Raw genomic sequence first — 12137 nt, forward strand, 5'->3', positions numbered from 1 at the left:
TAAACTTGTATTACAGAAAAGGTCCCAGGATAAGCTTTCCTCACCCAGGACTGTATGATTTTGTGCCAAGCAATGCAGTGTCTCATACAGGTCTCTCCTGGTCAACCACCAGTTCCGTCCTGTCCCTTCGATCCAGGAGTGCTGCTAGGGACAGGCAGTATTCAGCTCCTGGCACTGTGTGTGCACACGAGGCGGGGCATGCAGTGGATACGTGCATCTGTGTGCATGCATGCACATGTGTGTATTTGCTGTAGTTCAAGTCACTGGCCGTGTTCTGTATGCTAACCAATTCCCCTTATTTCATTTTTAGTTCACCCTTTCAAAATTAAGCAAACACAGTCTGTATGATAGACAGAATGAAATAGATAATTTAGGCTTTTCTTAAAAAATGGATTCACTCTAAACTTGAGCAGAGGGGATAGAGCTGGTTTGGACTCTGGGCTGACCCTGGACGTGGAAACTCTTTGTGTAGAAATTTGTATCCTGACATATTATTAATATTGAAAGAATAAAAGTTTTCTTAAGCAGTGACCTGAACAGATAAGCTTTAAAAATGCTGAAATGAGCCTGATGGTGATTTAGTTCAGTGGTTCTCAAAATTAAGTGTATGTCAGAACCACCTAAAGGGCTTATTAAAACACGGATTGCTGCTGCGGGGTGGCAGTCTCTCCCTAGAGTTTCTGATTCAGTAGGTCTGGGATGGGGCTTGAGAATCTGCATTTCTCTGTTTTAATTTTTTTACTTAATTTTTTTAATGGAGGTTCTGGGGATTGAACCTAGGACCTCACGCATGCTAAGCATGTGCTCTACCACTGAGCTGTACCCTCCCCTGAGAATCTGGATTTCTGACATGCTCTCAGATGATGTTGGTCTGGGGGGCACACTTTGAGAACCACTAATTAGACCACTGGTTCTGAGACTCGGTGCCATAAAAATTAATGATGCCTGGACCCCAGCCCCAGTGACTCATTTAATTTGTATGGAGGATGACCTGGGCATAAGAGATTTTTTTTAAAGCTCCCCAGGTGACGGTAATGTGTAGCAAAATTTGAGAACCACTGGCATGGGAACAAAAACTCATATGTGAAAAATAAGAAGGGCGTCGGAATCCCAGAGCACGCGATAGTGGTAAACCGTCTCCTTCAAACGACCGTTGTCTTGAACAGAGCGCACTGGTGCAAAGTCTCAAAGTGCATGACTCATTAGCAGTAACTCTGCCCAGCAGTGGTTCTCAGGCTCCTGGAAGGCTGAACAAATTCCCTAATATTCTGCATTTGTAGCTTTCATTGTTCTTAGTTATACATAAAGAAGTTTGCTGCTAACTAAGCAGGAAGGGTTTGTAAAAAGATCCTGGCTGATTTGTGGCTAAGCTTCCAGGAGCCACACGTACAAACAAGCCCAGCATGGTTCAATGAAGAAACTGCAACTTCTGCCCCAACAGACACTAGAAAAACCACTGGGGCCACTGCCCCACCAGGAACGTGACATCGTAAATGTCTGGCACCTGTGCCACCCTCACCAGTAGACTTGGTCCCCCAAAGTAGAAGTCTCACCTGAGTGAGCCTGTTACAGCAGAGCCCCTGTCACATGTCCTGCCCTGGCTGCTCTGGAAACCAAGGGTTGCAGGTTCTCACTACACAGGAGTCCGGGAAGTCCTCCAAATATAGCAAAGTCCTTCCAAAACCAGGGAAGGTGACAAGGTGCGGTTTTTATTACTCAGAACCTGGTTCCCATATTTTTCTTTTCTGAGCTGCCACGACCTTCTCTAAGAGTGTCCTCCATCCAGCAAGCAGCAGTGAAACCAGTCTTCCCAGTTGTCTCCACTATCTGCTCCTTTCACACATGGATTTTACTGCCAACCCCTGCTCTCCTCACGGAGCAAACATGCGTAGTCAGCATTAAAGAAAAGAACGACTACATTGTTTTATGTGACACGCCTCCTCTTTGGCCAGATGAAAGGAGACCAATGGATTAAACATTCTGCAATGTTGTTCACACATGGATTCCCAAGCAAGGAAGGCCGAGAGTGGAGCCATTTAGAGTGCTGCTGCGTGGGGCTGTTTTGAACTCCTGATAGAAAACAGAAAAGGGGTTTTGACAATCCAGACTGGAGTTGGAACAAATCTAACTGCCTGAGTTGTGGTGGTGGCCTGGCTTTTGTTGGAAATGAGAGCCAATGGGAGTCTTGGGTGTGTAGATTTCTTTTGTTTCTCCGAAAGCCACCTGCATGAACTGCTCCGAGGGTGAGGGTCACTCTCTCGAGTAGGGTGCTGCCCATGCTCCACTCTGTCATCTCCTTCCCTCCACTCCCACAGCAGGTGCTTTCATCAGCCCCAATTACAGATGAAGAAGCCCGAGGTGGGGAGGATAAGAAACTTGCCCAAGCTCAGAAACACAGTGACTCAAACCCAAGCTGACTCCAGTGCCATCACTCTTCACAATAAAAATAATTCAGTATGTTTTTCCTGATTATATAAATTGCATATTACTCATCGGGAAAATTCAAACACAGGAAAATGTAAAGGAAAAAGATCAAATTAACCTAAATCCCATTGCCCTGAGATAGCAAAGATTCATATTTTGGTAACTATTCTTCTGTACAAACGTTTATGCACACACACGTGCACGCACACACACACACACGCAGAGGCACATGCCATGTTGTACAAATGGAATCCTTACGCCAATGCTGGTTCATGAATCTCTTGTTGCTCACCAGTGGGAACAACTCAGACAAACCCTCTGTTTCCTTACTGAAGTTATGATGATTGTGGGTAGAGAAGAAAGTTTGATCTAAGCAGATAGAACCCTTCTCAGCAGGCCAGACACTTCATTGTGGATACACCATCTGTGGTACTGCAGAGAAGGGGGGAGTGTAACATGATTAAGGTGCCAGAGTCAGACTATAAGGGCTCCCTCACTTAACTAGCATCTCAGCTCCCCAGCTACAAAGAGGGGATAGTAGTACCTACTGCATAGGGTTGTTGTGAGAATTAGACAGTTCTTGTACATTTAGAACATTCCTTCAGCCAGACTAAAAAAGGCTTAATGTTGACTGATACTATTAGAAGACCCATATAGTGTGGAAATCCAGAAGGTACTCAAGTAAATCATTAATTGCCATGAAGCTATATGAGCTGCAGACTAAAAAAATTGATTTCCCTTGATAGTAGTGACATTTACTGCTGTTTTTAAAGTCTCCCAAGTATAAGGTCTGTGGGTTCTAACAGGTTTTAAAAAATTATTATATTTTCTCAGGGTAGGAAAAACCAGAGCACATAACATTGGAGAGAGATGGTAATGCCATGAGGCCCATGGTTTATTCATTCATTTGTTCATGTATTTCTTCATTCATGTATCAATTGATAATGCTAGGAAAATAGTAAACATTTGTTGATTAAAAGAATGAATAAAAGTGACTGAATTAAACATTTCATGAGTACCTACTATGTGCCGGGTACTAAATTAGGGACATCAGAAATACAAAGTTTAATAAAACAAGATGGTACTCTCAAGAAGCTTACAATCTAATGATTCCTTATGTTTCTTCATTGGAATGTCACTCACACACACACACACACACACGACACACACTTTAAAAGAGCAGTTTCCCAACAGCAAAATCTTCTGGTCCAATTGTTTCAGAATTTAAGCTGCAAGGTACAAATGGATAAAAATAAAAGCCCAGACACAACCAAATTAACTACACTTGTTTTATCCTGTTTGGTTTATAAGGACAGCAGAAAAAAATTTTTCAAAATTGAGTCCAAATGTTGGCCACCCAATTAGATGGAGTGTAAGCATCTCTCCCAAGTTATAAATCATCCAAGCCCTGCTGGGGAGAGACGCAGCCCTCTGCAAGTGTACTGAGGCAGGAAGAGCCACTCCAACCAGGCAGACAGAATCCCATTTTGCACGTGCGTCTTTGGAATACCTGTTGAGTGCTCCCTCATGACGAAGGAAAAAATCCTTGATGGAGCAGAGCATGCTTCATTCTTGGCTGAACTCAGTCCATTTTTTTGGCACGGTTACCTCAGCAGACAAGGAAGAGGTTAGCCAAGGTGTCTGCACGGGTTCCTAGTGGGTAATAAAACAGATGCTGAGGGTAAATGTTCTCCAGTGTAATTCATTAGAACAGGCAAACTCCTTTAAGTACACCAAGAGTATCTCAGTGTCGTTTTCCCCTCCTTCTAGTCCCACGGTGTCGTTACCTTCATCATGTTAATTACTTCTTACAGTGGATTCAGCAACAGTTTTTGTCTCATTGGTGGACACATGACTGAATTTTATTGCCAGCTTTGTGTGTTAACCAACCGCCTTGGGGAGACACAGCAACACTGGACTACGTATTAGAGGTATTTTCTCCTCTATTTTATTATGCACAGACACAAAGCTTTATGGTAATTGGAGAGATGTTTCTTTACTTTATTAAACTTGGCACACCTTCAAGAGAATATCAGTGAACAGAATAAAGTCCATTATTGGTATGATCGCCTCTGCTATCATATGAGAAAAGATCAAAATAGCAATGTCAGCGATTAAAAAGAGCAAATTCATTCAACTTATTTTTTTGTTGTTTGCAAAGTGAGTTCAGTTGCAACCAAAAGAGACGATGGAAAAACAGCATGTTGTTTCCCTCTTTTTTCCAATGCTTGGCATTTGGGCTTCATCTGGGCTTTGGACAGACCTAGAGGAAGGTACTCAAGGTAATTGGTCGGAGTCATTTTGGCTGCTAAACAATCTACATCTCACCATACTCCATTTGGCTGGGAGCCCAACCTGACACCCTATAAAATGTATCTTTCTCTGGAACCTAGGCTTATTCTATACATTAACTACAAAGAAATAGTTTCAATTAAAGGAAGACATTTTACCAAAGCTGATTGTCTTTGAAGATGCTACATTTCAGAGGGATTGTGTTCACCAATTATATCAAACAAAACAGTTGTCTTTGTTGTCTTTTAAGTTTCTTAAGATACTATTGAGTCATTTCTTGATATATGAAGTATTTCATGGATGTGAACCTCATTGCACAAACTTCAGTGTAAGAAAAATATAACTTTGTATGTTTTCCGTAACTTCAAATTCATTTACAGCTCTGAACTGTTGTTCTGCTAGACTCAGGGTTGGGAGAGTCTTGAGCAGAGTCAAGATGTGTGTGTGTGTGTGTGTGTGTGTGTCTCTGTGTGTGTCTGTGTATGGACTGGTGACTGATGAAAGTTTTGAAATTATAGCTCCACTTGCTTAATTTCGGATAAAATTTAAAAATAAGTATCTTGAGCTTGCTGGAATTGCTTTAACATCTCTCCTTCCATTCTTATCCACATGCCTCTGTGAGATTAGTTTTGCTACTAGGAGTGTTATGAAAACAAAATATATAAACTGTTTAGATATATAGTATCCTCTGTGAGGATCATTTGCCACCAATCCTACCTGAATGACATAAATTATTCAGCAAGAAGCAAGCTCATTAAATCTTTAAAAATTGATATACATGGAGTTTCTCCTAAGTGTGTATACAGATGTCTAATATGGGTTAGTTCACTCATGAATTCTTTATTATTATTTCTGCAAATAGAAATTTACAAGTGTAATTCCAGTTCTGTTTTAATCCTCTACACCTACTCTTTCAATGAACGACATTCACAGTTTTAGTGATTTTCCCCCCTCTATTATGTTGGTTCTGCCTGCATTTATTGAACTGTAATTCTGTCTGCTGAATCTAGTAATTTAAAAATTGGCCATATGTTTTGCTTTTTGAGTTTAATTTTGCTAGTAATTCATTTCTATTGTATTTTACAGAAGTATTGGTCTGTGATGATAAAAAGGGAAAAAGAAAAAGTCTGGTCCATTATAAATAGTTCAAAAATTTACAAAGGACCGTACTCAAATTGGGAAGAAGTAAATATACACAAGTTGTATATGCAACCGTTTTCTTCTTCCCTGGAAGAGCTGCTGCTTCAGGGAACCGCCTTTCCCAGAATCCCTGGGAGAGCTCAGGGTGGAGGGAAGCAGACGTGGCACCCGAGATACTTAGCAGATATTTCTGATGCCTAACAGAGTTGGTGAAGGCATCTGACTTCTATAAAGGTCTATGGAATCTGAAAGACACTGCTCTTCTCCAAACACCACACTGTCTCCTGAAGGAGGCAGATTTTATGTGTTCAATACATGGTTACCGAGCAACTATTATGTGCCCGGCTTATTCTGAGCATTGAAAATCCAGTAGTAATTAAAACAGACAAAAATCCCTATCTTCAGGGACTTTACATTCTAGTGCAACATGTAGGATTTGATGGATGTCTGGGTCATTACATCTGAAGCATGTAATTTCCCCCATTCTTTGGGAGGCTTGTGTTTTGGATCAGTGTTTTCCCATTAAAAACAAGTGCACAGTAGAGGTTTTGTCCGAGATAATGGATAAATTGAGTTAATAGGATGCACTGTTTCAATGTTAAAGACTTTACCCAAAGTTTTCTTAAAACTTCAGTGCTGGATTCTAAGGAAAGGTGGCAACTGATTAAGCACACAGTTGTTTTGTTATTTTAAGATGAATATATCAATGTTTTAGGTTGTTCATAAGGATCACATGACCTTCAGGTGTTCTATCTCCAAGGACAAGTTTGAGAACTGCCAAACCATATGCAGACAAAGAGGAAGCTGCTGTCCTTCCCCAAGACCAAACTTCAAGATGAGTAAACTTATTTCTAAAGCAGTGGTCAATCCATTCCTTGTAAATTTATAGAAATATTTAGAGTTTTTCAGATGCATGAAGTACTGACATCAGATAAACAGCCTATCAAACCCAACACTAAAAAGACGGGGAAAATCATCAAAGAACATGAGAAAAAAAAAAAAAAAGACTAACAAACATATTTTAAAATGTTGACCTCACTGGAGATCAGAAAAAGTGCAGATTAAGACAACAATAAAATACCATTTTTCACCTAAAAAGCTTTAAAACAAAAATGGCTGGTTCCATGCTGGAGAGAAGGACGAGGTGGCTGCTCTTTTGCACTACTTTTGTGACTACAAAGCGGATGCAACCTTTCACAAGAGCACTTTCACAATCTTCACTGTTAGTTTAAATAGGTGCATAATCTTTGTTCTGATAAATAAATTTCTGGAAATCCACTGAAAATCCAAAAGTGTAGGAAAAAGGGTCACAGACAAAAATATTCCCTGCAGTACAACTTACACCAGCAAAAAGGTGTAAACAACCTAAATTTTTCACAAAAAGGAAATGGATAAGTAAAATATGTTGTAACCCACCTGATTTAATTCTGTGGCCATGAACTGTTCATAGCGTTAAGGGACAAAGTAAATCTGTAGTATAATTTCTAGCAGACAAACATATACACCCATTAAGGGAATACAAAAGGGTACGTGGCATGGTGACTGCAGTTAAAAATACTGTATTCTATATTTGGAAGTCGCTAAGAAAGTAGATCTTAAGAGTTCTCACCATACAAAAAAGTAGCAATGTAACACGATAGATCATTAATTATCTTGGTTGTAGTAACGGTTTCGTAATACATATGTGTATCAAATCATCATTTTGTCTACTTAAGCTTACACAATGTTATTTGTCAATTATATCTCCGTAAAGACGGAAACAAAAGATTACAAAAGGGGACTGCACTAAAATTTTAATTGTCATATTATCTTGGTGGTGGGTTGCACTATAGGCAGTTTTTTATTTTGTTTTGTTTATTCTACTTTTCTACATAATCCAAGTCTTCCATAATTATGATATATTACTTTGATAATTAAAACTTTTGAGGGGGAAATGTCCAAGTAGAAGCCATTTTATAGTTGTCAATTCATTAAAGATGTCCATAGTTAAGGCCTTAGATTTAAGAAATTTTCACTCTGTCCATAGTTGGAGAAAGAACCTATAAGAGAAAGCACATGCATGCACACACCCAGGGAGAAACTGGGAGGGCAAATAGCTCCACCCAGCAGTCACTCACTCCATGACCAACGCCTAGGAGAGCAGAGATAGAAATATTGAGGTTAGGTCGGTTGCTTGTGTAGCTCATTATGTGTTTAAAGAGATAGTTTTCAATTATACATTACTGTGAATGTGGCACATTTATGCAAACACATCACTGCACACAAAGTCTTATACACTACTGGCTCTTAATTGTAGCACTACTGATATTTTGGAACAAGTAATTCTTTGTTGAGTGGGGTGGGTGGGTGGCAGAAAGTGAGGAGTTTTCCAGTGCACAGTGGGATGTTTAACAATATCTGTGGCTTCTAACTACAGGATGCCAGTAGAAGCCCCGCCCCTAGTCATGACAATAAAGTAATGTCTCCAGACATTCCCCAATGTCCCCCGGGAGAGACATGTTCCCTCCCAACTGAGGACCTATGTGCAGGGGTTCCCTGTGTCAGGCCAAAATGCACCTGCATGCATCAGTATGACTGCACCCTGAGGTATTTACAACCAGGGTGTCCATTCTATTGGCCAAGACCTGTGCTGAACGTGTTGTTAAAAAGGTTGAGGCTCACACTGGCACCTCTCATCTGTGTGGCCCGCTGCTGCCTATGGCGTGCATCTAATAAACTCTTTTTCTATGTTAAAAAAATATTGAGTGTCACATTTCCATGTTGTACTTTATAGGCTATTTAAGAGGATCCAGGGAGAAACATAGCTCTATGTGATTTCCCTTGTGTGCTGATTTTAAAACCTAGCCCAGCATAGATTACACTATGTAATCTTTTAGGCAATCTTTGCATTGTATGTAATCTTTAAACCATAAATATGGTAAACTTATATTGCTAATGGAGTCACATTATGTGTTTACTTAAATGTTAAGTTATTAGCTCTGGCTGATAGGGGAAAAGTAGATATTACATTTTTTAAAACTGGGCTTTGGAATCAAACACACAAAATCATCCAAGAGCAGTTCATGGCTAACCACACGCTGGCTCGTGAAGCGAGCTGACACACGCCGTGGAACATGGGCCGCCTTACTCTCCAGCCAGGGCTAGCAGGCCAGCCCACAGCTTTCTGTAGACTTTTGAAAGTAAAGCTATTTTGGCAGCATGCTATTTCTTGGGGAAAAAAATTGTTATTTAAGGATGACTTGGCAATAAGACAAAAAAATCACCCTAAGAAATGTAACTCAAGCTATGAATCAATGAAAGGTAGATTTGATCATTCTGGAAGTTGTTTTTGTTTGTTTCCGGGAGCACAGACTCACATCTGGCTATTAGATACAGCACCAACCTTACGGCTAAAGTCTGTGAATAGACCCTCAGTGATCTACGGAAATAAATTTGAATCTACAAGGATTTTAGCACAAGTCGACCCTGGAATAAACAATAAGGCTTGTCCGACTTTGACCAGTAGTATCTTCTTATTGAACTGGAGATTTTCAAACCAGCTTGGCACAAACACCACTAACACACAAACATTAATACACACATACACACGGTTAAAGGGCCCTCTGACCCAGACAGAGAGCTCCAGACTGAGGCCATCCTGCAGTAAAACCATGATTTCTCCACTCTGTGGTCACGGCCACCTGAGAACAGCCTCAGTTTGCCCACTCACGCCTTCTCCATGCTGCTGTGTGAGGAGACAGGAGGTGACAACTGGTAAGAACCAAGAAAGTGAGAAAGGAGACATCTGTTTTGATGACATTTATATAAGCTTTAAACATACACATGGTCAACTATATGGCTCATGGATATACATATATTTACCTAAAACTGTACAATACAACTGTAAGAATACACAACAAATTCACAATAATGATGAGAAGGGCATTCAGAGTGCCAGTTAAAGGGGACTTTACTACTAAATTTTTTCATTAAAAAATGAAGATGGATTGACAAAAAAAATGTTCAGTTATTAGTTCTGGGTGATAGGAAAAAGGTTGATTATATAAATATTTCTAAACGGGCTTCAATGTCAAATAGATTCAAGTTTTTGTGTTTGCCACATACTAGCTACAGGGCCTTGAACTCATATATCTTTTTTTTATTATTATTTTTTAATATAGTGGCTTTTTTTTTTTAACAGAGATACCGGAGGAATTGAACCTAGGACCTTGTGCATGCTAAACATGCACTCTATCGCTAACCTATATCCAACCCCTCTGATATTTTTTGAATATACCAAGTCTTGGTTTTATCAAATATAAAATACAAATGGTAATATTACCAACCTCATCGGATTATTATGAGGATTAAATGAAAAAACTTGGAGCAGGTGCACAACACACACTCAGCTCAAAGTAGCTACTCTTAATAGGCCAAAGTGCACAGTTATGAGCATTGCATTTTAAGACTCATAACAGAATGTCTGTTAGCTTGATTTGTGCCTGGGGAGCTAACTGGAAGCTTAGCTCAGAGCACTCAGAGCAGAAGCTCTGGGGACTCTCAGGTCAGTTGGGGACCCACCTGCATGGAGTTGCTGTGGCCAGAAGGGGGAAGATGCAACCCCTAGTGCTGCACAGTGTGGGTCACAGAACACGGTTTACCAGCTTGGAAGTTAAGGGTTAGCGAGCTAAGGCAGACGTAGTCCCCTGATCTCTCTTCACTCTGCAGAGAAGCATCAGGCCAGCTCTGTAAACACATAGGGCTGCACTCCAGGAGAGATGCTCAGCCCTTTTCTGGCTCCCCCTTTTCTGAGCTGAACTTGAAGGTGAGCCTCATCTGCTTGAGTGGGAGTGGATATTGTCAGTCTGAATTGGATGCCAGATGTTCAGGAGAGGCTGGGGAATGCAACAGGCTTAGCACCTGCGCTCCTTGGGGGCCCGTGGTATGTGGGGATGTGTGTGCACAGCCTGACTCCCTCCTGGGGGGAGGAAGCTCCCAGTTCCATGGAAAATTTAGTTTGAGCACCGCTTGGGCAAGAAACAGCATTGCCCCAAATTGTCCATAGGCAAACAACCCAGAAGGAGCCCTGTGGTCCTCTCCTGGATAATCCTGCTTGTCCCTCTAGTGGACAGAGAATGATGGGCACAGTTAAACATTCAGCAGCAATAAACTTTCTAGAGCATTGCTGACGGCCATAACACTAACGTAGATCAGGTAAGAAATGGATATAGTCTCTGGTCATGTCTTCCATGCTAATGCTGTGAAAGTTAGAGGCTTGGGTGCTTTGGTGGATGGGGGATATAGTAGGTCTGTAGTGTTTGAACTGGGTCTTAAGGGAGGGGGAATTTGGAGGATGGAGAAGAGAAAAAAGCTGGGAGAACTGAATGAGCAACAGCATGGAGAGGGCAAGGGAAATATACTGTAGAACAATGAGTAAGATGCTAATGGCTTGAATTGAGAGTTTATTTGGAGGTGGATGGAGAAGGGAGGTTTTGATCAGAATGTGGTGGGAACCAATCACCAGGCTAAGGGTTTTAGACTTTACTCCAAATGCAGCTACGGAATGGCAGCACATGGGTGATAATTCAGGTCTCTCGGCTCCTGCTCCTCCCCACCCCTCTTCAACTCTCCTGAACTGCCTCTCAACGTTGCTGTCTTCAGGAAGTATATTGTTTCACTTGGAAATGAGATAATCTGGGCTTCAGTTCATGAAACAGTTGTGCGCCTTGGCCAAATCACCTTTCCGGGTTTTGGTTTCTAAAATTCAAAATGAGATGGTTGGAGCGAATATTTTCTGGCTTTTTAAGACAGAAAGTAATCTTTTTGGAAGATGACTATAATGACAGTGCTCAAAATGGGTAGGAAGGAGGGAAAACCTACAGAGACACCCAAAATCCTCTGGTTACATGATTTATGCTGACTATAACAATGTCTTGCATATAACAAACACTCCTAACACCTCTTCCTTTCTCTGTCTCTCTCTGCCTTCCCCCCTCTTGTAACATCTTACAACGTAATTGTACTTTATTTAATTTGATCTTCAGGTATCGTATCTTCCTTAGTATGAGGCTGTTTTAGGGGTAAAATATTTTCTTTTTGAATGAGGTATGCACTTATCATCAATATTAATAACTCATGTGTTTTTAAACTTTTATTCATTTTAAGTTTCACCTAATTCCTGGACTCCACGCTAATGCCAAATTCCCACATGTCCACTTGTGTTTGTCTACAACCCGAAGCAGGTCTCAGAAAGAAGAACAAAGCAGAGGCCAGGAGAGGTAGCCAACCAAATGCTGGGCCCC

Source organism: Vicugna pacos, chromosome 2 (assembly GCF_048564905.1).
Source record: "Vicugna pacos chromosome 2, VicPac4, whole genome shotgun sequence".
Taxonomy (NCBI): domain Eukaryota; kingdom Metazoa; phylum Chordata; class Mammalia; order Artiodactyla; family Camelidae; genus Vicugna; species Vicugna pacos.